The following is a 17,718-nucleotide window of genomic DNA, read 5'->3' on the forward strand; positions in this document are numbered from 1 at the left end:
CAAGTAGTGAGAACTCATAATCTGGGTATCAATAACTGGACAGCTATATCAAGTAAGCCAAGGTCACATTGTGTGGCTGCCCATCAATATTACTTACAAACAACCTGCAACATTTCTTGTGAATATGCACACATGCACTGCCCAGTGGGAGTATGCACCAGCCAAATTTTGTATACATGGACAGTGTGCACATGTAGCTAACACATGAGAAGTACAAAGTATACCAGGGACAATGACCACTGAGGCAGACCCCTGCTGGACTCCATGTAGGGACTCATGATCAGTGCCAAAATATCATGAAGGGCAAACACAGTGCACATGTCATGCAACAGTAAAGGTACCAACATGTGTCACAGACCTCCCTCCAAAATGATGATGTCATAAGCAATATGCATACTAATACATTGCACCCAAGGAGAGCATGCGCAAAAATGAAAGACACAAAGCAGGGGACAAATGTGGAGGAGGGGAAGGGATGTAAAAGAGCATCTGCTGAATATGGGGCATTTAAATGACAATGCATAAAATGCCTGTCTGACCACACCACCGCAACTGTGGGAGTGTTACCAGGCTTCGGAGCACTGCAGGTGGCATGTGACACACATGACAACAAACAGACATATACCTACCCCCTCCTTGCTGCTGTCCCTCCTACAACTGCATATGGAGGTCTGGGAAAATCACTTTCAGGACCCGGAGCATGTGGGGGATGAGGTGATGGGTGCCGCCATGCCGGCGTGGAGCTTCAAGCTTCAGCTGGACCCAGGCGATACAGCGGGTCCAGCACTGGATGTCCTGCCACCTCTTGCGGATGTTACGTATCCTCCGGCGAGGGCCCCCTTCATTCCTGACAGCCATGGCTATGTGCAGCCAGATCTCCCCCTTCTCATAGGCAGATACCTGTCAGGAAGATAAAGTGAAACAACATCAGTACACCTGGTCCAAGTCCCAAAGACACACACTTGCACCACATTGACGATGACAACAGGGCATAGGATGCTGACCGGACTTGCATCATTGCCCTTGTGAATGTGGCCTGTGAGCAAACATCAATGCACTACATGTCTTTGAAAGGCAACAGATGCCATAAGGGCTGCAAACCAAACACTGAGCATGGCACACACTGAACGAGATATGCTACTTCAGGGTGTTGGACAGCACATGACATGCTGTCACATATCCCACTATACCTAAGAACCCTCAGCAGACCACACATGCACACCGTGGCACAGATCATTTGCTTGTCATTGTCAACAGTGTATACAACCTCTCTTTGCACATGACACACTTTAGGAAGATGTGACACAGGCCTCATGCTAACTGTCCAAGTCATGCACAGAGCACTGCATACTTGTCCCATCAGATGGGTACAGCTGTGGCATACGTCATGCATCAGTGTTGCTAAACAGCACATACACAATTAGCCAGGTGAAAAAGAACATGCACACTCTTCAATGTCCATGACTTCAAAGCATGCATTTGTCCAACATCCACACAGGTGATGAATAACAATCATCAACAGTGAGTACATTCATCTGTAACTCTGGGGGGGTACACTGTCACACCTCAGTAAATCATGCCACAAAGACATGCAAGGTGTGGCACAGCAGAAAGTGTTATTCACATTGCATTGAAAGTCACAGTTAGCACAATGCAGGTGAGCAGTAAACACTATTTCACCACATCATTCACTGCATGGGAGATACCACAATGTACACACCCGGCACTCACTCAAAACGACATTGCATCTTAGTTCCATTAATACACAATGGCTGTAGTGTCACACACACAACAGGTGCACAGTCCAAGGTAGTACAGTCATCACTCACCTGCTCCCCTGGTCTCCCATACAGCTTGCTGTAGTTTGGCAGGAGGGCATCCAGCAGGGCCTTATTCTCCTCCTCGCTGAATGCAGGCGCCCTCTCCATGCTCAGCAAAATCAGGGTCCAGGGAATGCAGAGACAGCAGCAGTGTTGTCCACTCCAATGTTGTGCAGGCAAGTTCCCTCTCACAGCCACATGCAGCCTTAAATCAGTGCTGCTGAGGGGTTGTCAGCCCAAGGAGTACAGCGTGATAGGCCAGATAACTTTGCATCATGTGTTTCATCCAATCCCATTACACAGAAGGTCATGACACACATTTGCATGGCTTAAAAACTGAGCTTGAGCACCACAACAAATTTTGCAACATTGTATAGTTTTGCCCAACTGATTTTTCCAGAACACCTGTAGAACACACTCAAATCTCTGTTTCCTTGACAACTAGCCTGCATTCTGGACATTCTACTCTTCCCCTAGATGTTCCCTATGTATTATCTGGAATCCCCACACAAGTATGGTGCGTTTTCCGTTGCGAATGCAACTTATTCAATAGTAAAACGACCCGTACACACGCCTGTACCATTGGGGTACGCTCTGCTTGCGTATGTCTACAATGCAATAGGGAAACGACCCATACACACGCACGTACCATTGGGGAACGCTCTGTTTGCGTATGTCTACAATGCAATAGTGAAACGACCCGTACACACGCACCTACTATTGGGGTACGCTCTGATCGCGTATGTCTACAATGCAATAGGGAAATGACCAGTACACACGCACGTACCATTGGGGTACGCTCAGCTCGCGTATGTCTACAATGCAATAGTGGAATGACCCATACACACGCACAACCTATTGGGGTACGCTCTGATCGCGTATGTCTACAATGCAAAAGGGAAACGACCCGTACACACGCACATACCATTGGGGTACGCTCTGATCGCGTATTTCTACATTGCAATAGGGAAACGAACCATGCACACGCACGTACTATTGGGGTAATGGGAGTTTCACACGCTCTAGTGAATGCATGTGTACAGTGCATTCAACAAGCTCACGCATGGCACCATTACTATAGTGAGAACAGGAAAACACATGGCAGGGATGTGGGTGTGGGGTCATCATGAGGATGTCCATGTATGTGTTGGCATGGCATACTTACATGAGCAGGCCCTAGGTGTGGCACACAGTTCTATAGCAGAGGGCATGTGATCTAGTGGCACAGTTGATGTGTGATGGGCTGTGGAGACTTGACATTTGTGATGGGCCACTATGTTGTTCACATTACCTTCACACTTGTCACATGAGTAACATCATGAACATGTTGTTATTCACATGAACACTGGGATGTCACACTCTTCAGTATGGGCAAATGTCACATGATGCCAGGGACAGGGGCACTGTCTCACTTGACCAATTGACGCTCAGCATTACCCTGTGTGACAATGTAATGTGTGTGCCATGTAACAGACTGGACATGCTGTTTGTATTCGGTAAACGTAATCCCCTTTAGGTGCATCTGTGATTGGTCTGTGTCGTGATTGAAAGTGTCTCACATGTACGCACACCATACCACAGGGGCATTTCTACAGCTCATGTGTGTGATGGCATCATGGAGCATTTTTCCACAGAAATACAGATCTGCATTCTGAGGATGGCTGTGGTGTAGTTTAGTCAAATGCACAACTCAGGCACAATATGACAGAAATGTAAAAAATATAGCACATGTGACGTGGGTATGTTCCTTGCAGTCAGCTGTCTGGATGTGTTGACAACCTTCTCATGCAGGTCACGTCGCATGTGTCACTGACGTGATACATTGTTCTGGTAACTCAGACCAGCCCAGCTGAACATTTCAGTGCATGTCATGTCCATTTCACTGACAACAGGTGAATCAGTTTTGTTGTAGGAGTGTCAACTAGCTGGCATAAGTGTCTATGATGTATGGCCCATGGCAGAATCATTTGTGATTTAATCAGTTGAAGCTGTGTTGATAGTGCTATGTACATTATAATTGTTGTTTTCTGATAGTTGTACACCTTTCTCCACAAACATGTTGTGCAGGGCATCCCCTCTGCCAAGGCCGTTGCCTGACTTGGATGCCATGAGGGAACGTGATTGTATAAGCCACTACAGATTCACTTGCGAGTTGATTTAGAAGTTGACAGACAGGCTGAAGCCACATCTCCAACCACGACAGAGGTATCCAACTGCGCTGACACCCAAGGTAAAGGTGATGGCAGCCCTACATTTCTTTGCCACAGGTCGTTCCGATTCACCATAGCTGATGTGGGGGGGATGTCCCAGACCATGTTCAGCCGTGTACTACGTGATGTCTTAGCTGCTATGTTTGAGCACATTGATGAATTCATTAAGTTGCCTACCACAGAAGAGTTGACCAATGTCAAGGGGGAATCCTATGCCCTGGGACACATGCCACATGTAATTTAGTCCATTGATGGGACACATGTTGGTCTGGTGCCACCACAGGCTCAGGAGCAGGCCTACTGCAACAGGAAACATTACCACTCCATAAATGCCCTGGTGGTGTGTCTTGCTAACATGATGATTTCCCATGTTTGTGTATGTTTTCCAGGATCATGCCACAATGCATTCATCATGAGGCGGAGCAGGGAACCACAAATGATGCTGCAGCTGCGCAACCATCGTGCATGTCTTGTTGGTGGGTAAACACTGTTTGTCATGTATGTCTTAATGTAATTTGTCTCTCTCACGGCTTCTCTTTACACACTTATTGCCATGATGTATTGTTGTAGGAGACGCCGGATATCCAAACATGCCGTGGCTCATGATTCCACTACGCAACCCCAGAACTGCTGCAGACCAGCGGTACAATAATGCACACGGGCAGACCAGGCATGTGATAGAGCGTACGTTTGGACTCCTAAAGAGCCGGTTCAGGTGTCTCGACAAGACAGGCGGATCCCTACCATACGCCCTGCTCAAGGTGTGTAACATCTTCATTGTGTGCTGCATGCTGCACAACATGGCAGTGGAGAAGGACGTGCCACTCATCCTGGATCCTGATGATAAGGAGCATCCACCCGTTGATGATGAAGGCCTTGGCCAGGATGCTAGCGATGAGGAGGATGATGATGATATCCGGAGTCAGCTCATACGCAACTTCTTCTGATAACGGTGAGTACCTGTAAAATAGTGTTCATGCTACTACCATGGAGTGACATGTGTAGCATACTGTGTGTCCAGCAGACTGTCTACAATGTCACTTTGATGTTTGTGGTGAAGTGTCACACAAGTGCAGATGTGATGCCACACACATGAGCGCAGTGAGTGAACTTTGAATGTATAAGTGTACTACATTGTTAGTGTTCTGTACATGACCATGTCAGAATTAATATATCCAGGACGTGACCCCTTGTGTGCCTGTCCTTTCCAGGTCGCCCTGCCTGTTGTCTGTTTGTGTCATCTTGGTCCTCCTGCAATTCCTCTTGATGATAGCAACGTTGGATGAATCTGTGTTCCCTGCATGAACATGTGGAAATGTCAGTTTGGGTAAGGATTCAAACAGGCAGTTTATTGTTGATATGGTTCATAAATGTGTGGAAATTGTTCATGCGCATGTTGTAGGCCCATACATACATTGTCACATTACCATGTATCAATTTCATGTTGCGCCACTCCCATGACAAGACACTCACCTTTCTTGACAGTCATTTTTAGTTGAGTATTGACTTTGGTGAATGCATCAATGTGTGGTAACATTGACCCTGACACATTGCGGATAACACGGCTTGCCGTTGTGTGTAACATCACAAACACAGGCTCCGTGGAGAATTGCAGCCTTACTGTGTGCAGCAGGATGTGTCCGAGTCATCCACTCATTCTTGTGGGCCAGTACAGTTTGATTTCCAGAAAACAATGTTGTGTCAGTGTGGGCCAGTGTACGTCCCACATGTTCGATCAACTGTCCTGTGAGTCTGTTTGCATGGATGCATTGCCCGCAGTGGCAGTATGTCATGTCACTGTCATGTCGTTACCTCAGTGCCGGTGGAGAACACTGCTTCGCTAGCCTTCTCGGTGAGTTGATGTTCACTTTCAATTCCCATGATGCCAGGTATGTTGCGCTGATGTCATCACTACGTTAGGCTGTAGCAAATGTTACATCTCTCTGGCACCAGTTGAGTGAGGTAATTCACAGGATTATCTTGTGCCGTGCAGCATCTCATGGTCACGGTAGGTTTATTTTTGTGGCTTTGTTCTTCATTACTCGCTGTTGATTTTGGTCACACCTGCTTGTCATGTTTAGCATAGTGGGGCACAGTTGCAAGAGCCAATGACTGGCTCCTATGGGGCTTCCTTGTGTTTAGGTCATTCCTTTCCTCATTTGAGGAGCTGCTAACGGCTCTTGCGGGTGATGTCTACTGTCCTGTCATGGCCCTTACAGATTCACAGGGCTACATACGGATTGTTGGCCTTGTGTCAGTAGCACTGCTATACATTACATTTTCTGAGATTAGGACCCTCAATCATACACTGTGAAATATTTGATGGCCGCATGGATCTAATTGCATAGTAGCAGCCTTGTGAGCATTACACTTGCTTTGTTCACGTGAGAAACTGTACTACCTATTTATCTGTTGGTGTTGAAGCATCTGATCTAGTCTCATTGATAAATCTGTGATCACACATAGGGTACAGTGCCAGTGGTTACACTTCACAGGTGTGACTCGTACAGTGTAGGTCCAAAGGTATTCTGTGATTCTGTGACAAACGTATTGAATCCTTATGCATGTTTAACTTTGTTTCAGATCTCACTCCATGCAGTCCCCATCCTCTCATTCACTCACCTGATCTCCCTTTTGTGTCTTTCATTTGTACTCAGACCAAGGGGCTATTTGGAGATGGAACCCTTTCAGCATCGCACCACTCTGATGATCAAAGGTACGGCCAGTCCCTGGCAGTCGTGTGGAGAATCTTTTAGCTCATTACAGGTGACATCCTTGCATGACTGTTATTGTCTTCAGAGCAATGCCACTGGGCATGTACAATGGCTAATGCAGCATGGCCTCACAAACAATGTCATCCTATTGTGTAGTAAGTGTGTTTAACACAGTACATTGTACCTCATTGCTATCAACGCACATTAATTGTTAATTAATTAATTGTGGGTTTATATAGCGCTAGGATAGACTCCCGGAGGAGTATCTCCGCGCTTCGACCGCTGCGAAACCCTTCCTGGCTTCCCTGAGAGATGGTCCCTTAATGGGTATCTCCAGGGTGAGACCAGGCATCCCCGGCGGTCTGGTGGGGCCGTTAGTGCAGATGAGGCAAGCTTATGCCCAGAGTTGCCGAGTGTGATCGCTGATCAGAGTGGGCACCGAGGCGAGAGAATTATCGAGTCCGCTGACCCTGGTCCAGAAACCTGCCGCGTCGGGAATCGAACCCTGGTCCCGGGCCGTCCTCTGCTCTCCTCTGCTCTCGGGTCTGCCGCCTCTAACCAGTGAGCCACACTACTGCACTGCACATCTGTTGCCAATCTGCATGCGTTCAATATGGCATTGTTTACGATGATTGCTCATATGAGATTACGTGTACAGTGACAACATGCATGCTGTTGGGAATGGCAAATGTACCATATAGTGCCTGACGTACATGGTTGTGTATGTGTTGTTTAGCTTGCTACACACGACATGCAGGCTACACCTGCTGACGCTGTGTGTCCTGTGCCCCACTTGTCCTTAGGCTGCCTAATCCTGTGCCCATGATCTTTGGCGACTGTTCAGACATTTGGCTCGTGGTGAGCCATGGGTGACCAGACACTCCAGCCTTCACATACACAAGTCACTTTGTGCCCTGCTAGAATCCTTGGATATGTGTGCTTGTTTAGCATGTTGTCACACCCCTTAAGCCGTCATGTGTTCACTCATTCGTGCTGCTGCATCCCCTGCCACAACGCAGCACCGAGTGCCAAGATCCTGCACCACACACACCTACAAGACGCTCCTCCATCCACCTATTCTTAAAGCATACTGCATCTTGTCTGTGCCACTGTTGCACAACCTCCATGAGAAAGGCAGGTCCGTCAGCACCGGCAACAAGCACACTGCGAGACGCTCACCTCTTTTCATGACTCATGTGACACAACAGACTCTTGCTCCAGCCACCCTCCACACAGTGAACACCAGACAATCATCCACCTGGTATCACGCTACCACAAACACACTCATGACAGCCTCTCAGCCTGTGTGTGCAACTCATACTGGTAACACCATGCAGCCCCACCTAACAGTGCATCTACGTGCAACCAGGATATGGGCCTCGTACAGCACACACACACCTTCCAGCAGCACACATTGTACTGTGTTATCTTGTCAACACAACTGCACCACACATCGCCTTCATTCCTGTAACGTGGTAGTACGCAACATCATAACACCACTTCTACATAGGCATCACAGTCGGATAGTCCAAAACCCACAGGGACCACAGACCAAAACCAGGATTATGATTGGTCCAACTTAAGGAGGTACACCCTCAGAGTCACATACAACACCAAGGACACACTCCGCATTGTCAAACATCTGCACATCCGGGATCACACCAACTGCCTGTCCACCCTCATTGTAACTATCATCTACAGCTCTCCAATCCTACATACACAATTAGGCTAAGCCATCTATCAAACAGTCAATCTATTCAATTTGTAAGCGCCCTACCTACCTGTGAGGGTCTCAATGCACTGGGGATGGGGGGGGGGGTCGATGCTGCTACAGATCGAAAATCCCAGTCTGGAGAAGTCTTCTGAAGGCCAGCAGGTCCTGGGTCAGTTGTACCCTTGTAGGGAGTGTGTTCCAGGTCTTTGAGGCAAGGTAGGAGGAGGATCTGTCACTGATGGCGGTTTTCTGGAAGTGAGGGACTGTGGCAAATGCGAGTTTTGCAGAGCGGAGGCTGCGGGTGGGTGTGTAGAAGCTGAATCGGTTGTAATGGTATGCTGGTCTGGTGTGGTTAGGAGCTTTGTGTGCATGGATGATGAGTCTGGAGGTGATCATGTTGTTGACAGGGAGCCAGTGCAGGCCTCTCAGGTGTGATGTGATGTGGCCGTGTTGGGGAAATCGACGAGCATACGTGAAGATGCGTATTGGATGTGTTGCAGCCGTCTCATGTGTTTGGTGGGTGTGGCTGCATAGGGGGCGTTCCCACAATCCAGTGAGCTCGTTGAGAGGGCCCAGATGACTGTTTCTCAAGAGTGTGAGGTGATCCATTTCAAGATCGTACGGGGTATGCAGAGGGTGTTGAAGCAGGAAGATGAGATGGCGTTGTCCTGCATGTTCATGGTGATGGAGGATATGAGGATGACCCACAGGTTGCGCGTGTGGTTGGTGGGCTCTGGGGCAGTTCCTAGCGATGTTGGCCAACACGAGTCGTCACAGGCTGAGGTGGTGGGGCCGTGGATGAGGTCCTCCATTTATTCAGAATTGTGCTTCAGCCTGCTGTCTTTCATCCATTTGGCAACGGCCTTCATTCCCCTGTGGAGGTTTCCTTTGGCAGTCTGTGGTTCTTTGATGAGGGATATGATCAGCTGTGTATAATTGGCGTAGGAGATGATGGTGAGGATATGTTGTAGTGCAACATGGGTGAGTGTTGCCATGTGGATATTGATCAACGTCGGGCAGAGAGATGATCCCTGTGGGATACTGCGGATGGTCTTAGTGGTCTTGGAATGGAAGTGTGGGAGGCAGACGCTCTGGGCCCTGCAGGAGAGGAAAGTTGTGGCCCAGGCCAGGGCAATCTCTAGGATTCCAGCATCATGGATGTGTGCTGTTAGGGTGTCTTGGCAGACCGTGTGGAAGGCTGGTGATAGGTCCAGAAGGATGAGGGCGGCTGTTTCTCCTTTGTCCATGAGGATGCTGATGTCGTTGTTGGCGGTGATGAGGGCGGTGTCCGTGCTGTGGCAGCAGCGGAATCCAGACTGGGATGGTCCCATGATGTTGTTGTCTTCGAGGTAGCTGGTCAGCAGTCTGTTGACGATCTTCTATGTGACCTTTTTTGTGAAGGGGAGATGGCCCACAAGTTCTTGAGGTATTTGTGGTCCGCATTTTGTATATTCACTAAGACGTTGAGCTCAGCATTCTCTCAGCTCCCACTGAAGGTAGCTCTCTGGAAGGTGATGTGGATTGTTTTGGGGAGAAGAGGTGCACCCTACTTGGCTGGATTTGTTGAAAATGTTGAGAAGCAATGGGTCAGATGAGGATCTGGAGTGGATGGAGTCCATGGTCCTGATGGTGTCTTCATTGCTGACGTAGTACTCGGCGGTCTGGTTATTGTTCTGGATGTTGGTCTAAGGGGACTGCACTCGTTTGTGGGGGGTAGCGGAGTGGAAGCTGTTGTGGATGGTGATGATCTTACAGGGTCAGAAGGTGGACAGTGAGTCACACAGGTCTTGTGATGGTGCTATGTCATTGGTGTTGTAGGTGGGAGTTGTGAGTTCAATCACAATGTTGATGTGCTTTTTGCTACTATGTGCGTTGCTGTCTAGGCTATCCTGGTGCCAGTCCTGATGGGTTGGTGGTGTCTGCATGTGGCGCTCTTGTGTGCAGTGTAGCTGTATGGTGTTTTTTGGTTGCGGAGCCAGCTCCACTTCAGCTTCCAACAGGTGCACTTGTAGGTCATGAGGTCTATGGTGAACCATGCGGCTATCTTGTTGTTGTGATAGGTGGCGGAGGCCTTGAGTGTGGCGAGGATGTCGGCGCAGTTGTTGATCTACTGTTTGAGGTTGATGGCAGCAAAGTCGGGATAGGTATGGTCGGTGGGTGGTCCCAGGGCGAGGGTGGCGGTCACTTAGTCCACAGTGGCATTGCACCAACAGCGGCGTGGCATGTACTGTGTGCGGGGTGGTGTGGTGGGTTTACCGAAGATGAAGTGGAGGCATCTGTGGTCTGTCCAGTTGTGTAAGGTGGTGTGATTGAAGGAGACGTGTTGAGTTGCAAAGAAGATGGGGTCCTGTGTGTGTCCAGCGGTGTGGGTGGGTGTTGTCATGAGTATTTTTAATCAGTGGTTGACGAGGTTGTCGATCATGGCAGTGGAGCTTGCGTTGTGGTTGTTCTCAAGCTGGAAGTTCATGTCCCCAAGGAGTTTGGAATCTATGTAGCCAAGGCTGTGCGTGCTGATGAGTTCACGGATAGGGTTAATGGATTGTGGTCGTGGTCCAGGTGGTCTGTCGATGAGTGTTCCTCTGAAGGTGTTGTTGGCGTCAGTGTGTATCTGTAAGTGCATGTGCTAGGCGGTGTGGAGTGTGTTGTTGGCGTTGGTAGTGACTCTGGGAGTGTTCATGTGGATGATGGCAAATCCCCCTCCCACTCTGTTGGTGCGTTGTCTGCAGGAGATCTTATGGTCTTCTGGGATGGCTATGGTGATGTCTGTTGACGAGGTGGTGTTCAGCCTGGTCGCCTTCAACAACACCAGCCAGCCCAACTACAGCAAGAACCTCTACACAGGTACAAGTACCAGACTCCAGGAGTACTTGTGCAACTCCAAGGTGCATGCACACACCTCATCCTCAACATCCCCTGCTACTGCCACATGCCCTCCACCTGAGAGACCTACAATAGTCCCACAGTCAACTGCAGGTTCTCCTTCATAATCCTCAGCCACACTCAGTAGGCACTCCACAGGCCCAGGTAAATACATTAATATGGACGGCCACCATCCAACACCCCGTTGCCCGCAGTCCTTCCTGCCACCCTTGGCCTGGACACCATTCATGACATCCACAGTACAACTGCATGCGGCTGATAGTTCTCATACCTCTGTACACAGACCCTGGTACTCCCTCCGTGGACACCTACATATTACCCATGATCTGTACACCTCCAAGTGACTCTTCTGTACCGGTCTGTAATTGCAGTATTGCAAGCCAACGCCCCTTCTGCATTTTGTAACCATCACAGGTATGTATTGCTATCCATGTATGTAGTTGTTGGAATATTGTGACCTATTTGTGTCCTCAACCGGACTCAGATCCCAGTGTGTGGATGGCTGCAGTTTGTTCAAAACTCTTGTATTATTTCCATGTACCCACACATATGTTTTTGCATCAGGGTAAAAAACATCTCCACTACTGCATATTATGTTATTTACATTTATTTTCAGATCTTGTGCGTGAGAAGTGAGTAGGTGCTGTACAAAAAGGGTGAATCCAAAGTTCACTGCTGTAGATTTGATGCCTTACAGGTTGAGTGAACAGAGTCCAGGCCACAGTGCTTGGCATCATTGGGCACACTGCAACCAGCAAGTCCATGTGGGCGAGTCAGAAAGTCAATAAGGTGATGCTGTTGCACACGAAGGCAAGATGCCAGACCAGGTGACCTGGGAGTTGTGCATGGCCCTATGCCTCTCAACGTCTTGTCCGTGGACGACCCACCTTCCTTGGGGGACCCTCATGTGCAGGCCTTGACGATGCGTGGGATGCTCCGTCTGACAAATCCTCCTCCTCCTCCTCCCTCCCTGTGCCTGTTGTTGGTCTTTGCCTAGATGTTTCTGGCCTTGTGACACAGGGAGGGTGCTGCATTTTGGCAGCGATCAGACGGAGTGATTGGTTAATTTCCCTATGCACCGTCATGAGCTCATCCAGTCTTGCCTCCATCCGTCCCTGGTGTTGTTCTTGACTTGCATGTAGCTGGGCCTGCTGATCTGTCATATTTTTGATGTCCTCCACTACCAGGCTGAACTCCCAGGTGTCCCGCCGGTATACATCCATGATGTCTCTGAGTTCTGACATACCGGGCCCTGCAGCTGGCTGGTCAGGTTCTCACCTCCACCTTGCGCCACTCCCACCACCCCTGGCCACACGAGCACGGCCTGCGTTTGTGGGTACATCAGGTCGACGGGACCCATGAGTGCTGGCAGTGGTGGTGTCATCTGCCACCTCGTGGGTGCCCGGCGAACCTTGTCCCTCATTGTCAGACTGGCTCTGTTGTGGATTATGGTCAGGGCTCCCAGATGTCTGCTGGGATGTGGCGGGAATGGGTGTGGTGGTTGGCACAGATGTATCTGATCCAGCTGCTGCATGGGTTTGGGATCCAGAGGGGCCGGGTTGGTTGTGGTCAACCACGGTGTGTTGAGAGGCGTCGCTGTCGGTGGGGCCAGGGTCCTGCTGAGCCTGGAGCTGGAATCCATCTCCCCCTGGTTGGGGGTAGTTTCCACACGTTCCCCTGTGGGTGTGAGAGACAAACACTGTTAATGCACTATCATGCAACATCCAATTGTAAAAACCATTGCCGTTAGCACTGTTCCACCTGCTTTGGATTGTTGTAATTGTTCACTTATGTATGGGTATGTTGTGGTATGAGACTGACATGTGCTCAGGGGTGCTTGACATGTTGGGTACTGTTTACGGTGACTGGCAGAGGCATTGCTGTGGCTTGTGTCGCAACCACAACACAGATCCAGCTGTGGTCTGTGTGGGCCAATCTGCACAATACAGCGTCAATCCTAATGCCTGGTTCAAGCATGCACAGGGTTGTAATGCAGCATGTTTATGATGTAGACTGAGTGGAATTTTGCTGATTTCATTCAGCAACTTTTGAGAGGTGTTGCTGTGCCGTGACGGCCACCCACTGCCAACCCCCCAGGACCAGTACACCTACTTCTGGCAGAGGGCTTTAGAATGTGGCACTTCTCCAAGAGGCATTACCTTGTCAATACCCAGGTATATGGTGCTACTTGAGTGCATCCACAGTGTCACAAAACTGTGGCAATATCATTGTGTGAGTGGCACAACGGACTTGTGATTCAGCACTGTGCTTTTTTTGCTTGGATGCATCATCAGATCAGTATTGTTTATGTTGTATTACCTGATGATTGTGACAGTGGTGCACTCCATTGCCTGTCCCCAGGGGATCAGTTCCTTTAAGGGGTGTGTGTCACACCCCATGCTAGTAGTTTTGAGTGTGATCTGCAAGTGGGCGTCCCTCGTGGTGTGTCTGTCCCCCCATTAATCATGCTGCCATGATAGTGGTTGTGAGTTCCTGTGCAGGATGCCTGACCTTGCCCTGGTCACAGGAGTCCCTTGTACTGCCTACACCAGGGCCCAGTATCCGATATCTTGTCAGTACTTTCACAGTCCATGTGCATTGAGCATGGTGCATGGGTGTGTACCTGGGCCATATGGATTGAGTGCAGCCTCCAACCCTACACCTTGCACCCTCTCACCCTCCCCCTTGTAGGCTTCTGGCACTCCTCTTGCACCCACCCCCATACTGTTAGGCACTTCTGGGAGTCATGGCCACAACCCCCCATACTGTTAGGCACTGCTGGGAGTCATGGCCACACACCCCCACACCACCCCCAAACTGCTAGGCACTGCTGGGAGTAATGGCCACACCCCCATATTGTTAGGCACTGCCGGGAGTCATGGCCACACACCCCCACACCACCCACATTCAGTTAGGCACTGCTGGGAGTCATGGCCACACACCCCCACACCACCCCCATACTGTTAGGCACTGCTGGGAGTCATGGCCACACACCCCCACACCACCCCATACTGTTAGGCACAGCTGGGAGTAATGGCCACCCCCCCATAATGTTAGGCACTGCCGGGAGTCATGGCCACACACACCCACACCACCCACATACAGTTAGGCACTGCTGGGAGACATGGCCACATACCCCCACACCACCCCCATACTGTTAGGCACTGCTGGGAGTCATGGCCACACACCCCCACACCACCCCCATACTGTTAGGCACTGCTGGGAGTAATGGCCGCAAACCCCATAATGTTAGGCACTGCCGGGAGTCATGGCCACACACACCCACACCACCCACATACAGTTAGGCACTGCTGGGAGTCATGGCCACCCTCACACACCACCCACATACTGTTAGGCACTGCTGGGAATAATGGCCACCCCCCCACACACCACCCCCATACCGTTAGGCACTGCTGGGAGTCATGGCCACACACCCCCATACTGTTAGGCACTGCTGGGAGTCATGGCCACACACCCCCACACCACCCCAATCCTGTTAGGCACTGCTGGGAGTCATGGCCACACCCCCACACCACCCCATACTGTTAGGCACTGCTGGGAGTCATGGCCACACACCCCCACACCACACCCATACTGTTAGGCACTGCTGGCAGTCAAGGCCACACCCCCACACCACCCCATACTGTTAGGCACTGCTGGGAGTCATGGCCACACACCCTCATACTGTTAGGCACTGCTTGGAGTCATGGCCACACACCTCCATACCACCCCAATCCTGTTAGGCACTGCTGGGAGTCATGGCCACACACCCCCACACCACCCCCATACTGTTAGGTGCTGCTGGGAGTCATGGTCACACCCCCATACTGTTAGGCACTGCTGGGAGTCATGGCCACATACCCCCACACCACCCCCATACTGTTAGGTACTGCTGGGAGTCATGGCCACACACCGCACACAGCCCCCATATTGTTAGGCACTGCTGGGAGTCATGGGCACACACCCCCACACCACCCCCATACTGTTAGGCACTGCTGGGAGTCATGGTCACACACCCCCCACACCACCCCCATACTGTTAGGCACTGCTGGGAGTCATGGCCACATTCCCCCACACCACCCCCATACTGTTAGGTACTGCTGGGAGTAATGGCCACACCCCCCATACTGTTAGGCACTGCTGGGAGTCATGGCCACACACCCCACACCACCCATATACTGTTAGGCACTGCTGAGAGTCATGGCCACACAGCCCCACATCACCCCCATACTGTTGGGCACTGTTGACAGTCATGGCCACACCCCCCCACCCCACCCCCATACTGTTAGGCACTGCTGGGAGTCATGGCCACACACCCCCACACCACCCCCATACTGTTAGGCACTGCTGGGAGTAATGGCCGCAAACCCCATAATGTTAGGCACTGCCGGGAGTCATGGCCACACACACCCACACCACCCACATACAGTTAGGCACTGCTGGGAGTCATGACCACCCTCACACACCACCCACATACTGTTAGGCACTGCTGGGAATAATGGCCGCCCCCCCACACACCACCCCCATACCGTTAGGCACTGCTGGGAGTCATGGCCACACACCCCCATACTGTTAGGCACTGCTGGGAGTCATGGCCACACACCCCCACACCACCCCAATCCTGTTAGGCACTGCTGGGAGTCATGGCCACACCCCCACACCACCCCATACTGTTAGGCACTGCTGGGAGTCATGGCCACACACCCCCACACCACACCCATACTGTTAGGCACTGCTGGCAGTCAAGGCCACACCCCCACACCACCCCATACTGTTAGGCACTGCTGGGAGTAATGGCCACACACCCTCATACTGTTAGGCACTGCTTGGAGTCATGGCCACACACCTCCATACCACCCCAATCCTGTTAGGCACTGCTGGGAGTCATGGCCACACACCCCCACACCACCCCCATACTGTTAGGTGCTGCTGGGAGTCATGGTCACACCCCCATACTGTTAGGCACTGCTGGGAGTCATGGCCACATACCCCCACACCACCCCCATACTGTTAGGTACTGCTGGGAGTCATGGCCACACACCGCACACAGCCCCCATATTGTTAGGCACTGCTGGGAGTCATGGGCACACACCCCCACACCACCCCCATACTGTTAGGCGCTGCTGGGAGTCATGGTCACACACCCCCCACACCACCCCCATACTGTTAGGCACTGCTGGGAGTCATGGCCACATTCCCCCACACCACCCCCATACTGTTAGGTACTGCTGGGAGTAATGGCCACACCCCCCATACTGTTAGGCACTGCTGGGAGTCATGGCCACACCCCCCACACCACCCATATACTGTTAGGCATGGCTGAGAGTCATGGCCACACACCCCCACATCACCCCCATACTGTTGGGCACTGTTGACAGTCATGGCCACACCCCCCACACTACCCCCATACTGTTAGGCACTGCTGGGAGTCATGGCCACACCCCCCCACACCACCCCCATACTGTTAGGCACTGCTGGGACTCATGGCTACACACCCCATACTGTTAGGGGAGTCCCCACATGTTACATGAGTTGTTTGAATACTCACCAGGCTCCACGGCTCCTTTGATTCCGTGAACTCCCACCGGTGGTAGCAGGGCCATGACTTTCTCCTCACAGGGATGGTATTGTGGAGATCTGCAGGGAGCACCACCTCCAGTGTGGTGTGCATTGGCGTAGTCTTGGTCCATCTTCTTCTTGAACATCCTCCGCAGATCGTACCACCTGACCTGGCATTCCTGCCTGGTGCGCTTGATGGGTGCAACAGCATTGACCTTATCAACTATCCTCACCCACAGGTGTGTTTTTTCCACTCTGTTGCAAACAAAACAGGTGATGGACAGAATGTGGATCAATGTCACACATTCACCCCAGTCCGAAGATCTGGGCCCAAATCCATCGTTTTTTTGCACTCCACACCACCCTGGGTTAGACAATGGCGATATGCAAATCAGCTCTGACCCTGTGCCCCATGGGAACAGTCCAGTCCGAACTACAAAAGCCATGTCCTTCCCAGATATGCTGATTTGCATATCGCCATTGTCTAACCCAGGGTGGTGTGGAGTGCAAAAAAACGATGGATTTGGGCCCAGATCTTTGGACTGGGGTGAATGTGTGACATTGATCCACATTCGGTCCATCACTTGTTTTGTTTGCATTGTCCACTCTGTTGGTCTGTCTGACCAATGCGCCAAACAGCTGTGGCTCAATTCTGATGATTTCATCTGTGAGAATCTCCATCTCCGGGTTAGTGAACTTTGTATTCTTTGGTGTGGTCATGGTGTGGGGTGTGTGATTGGGTGGGTGGTGTGTATAGATGAGGGTGTGTGGGTCTGATTGTGAAGGGAGTGGTGTGTGTGTGAATGAGATAGGGTGTATGT

Source organism: Lissotriton vulgaris, chromosome 2_1, assembly GCF_964263255.1.
Source record: "Lissotriton vulgaris chromosome 2_1, aLisVul1.2, whole genome shotgun sequence".
NCBI classification, from domain to species: domain Eukaryota; kingdom Metazoa; phylum Chordata; class Amphibia; order Caudata; family Salamandridae; genus Lissotriton; species Lissotriton vulgaris.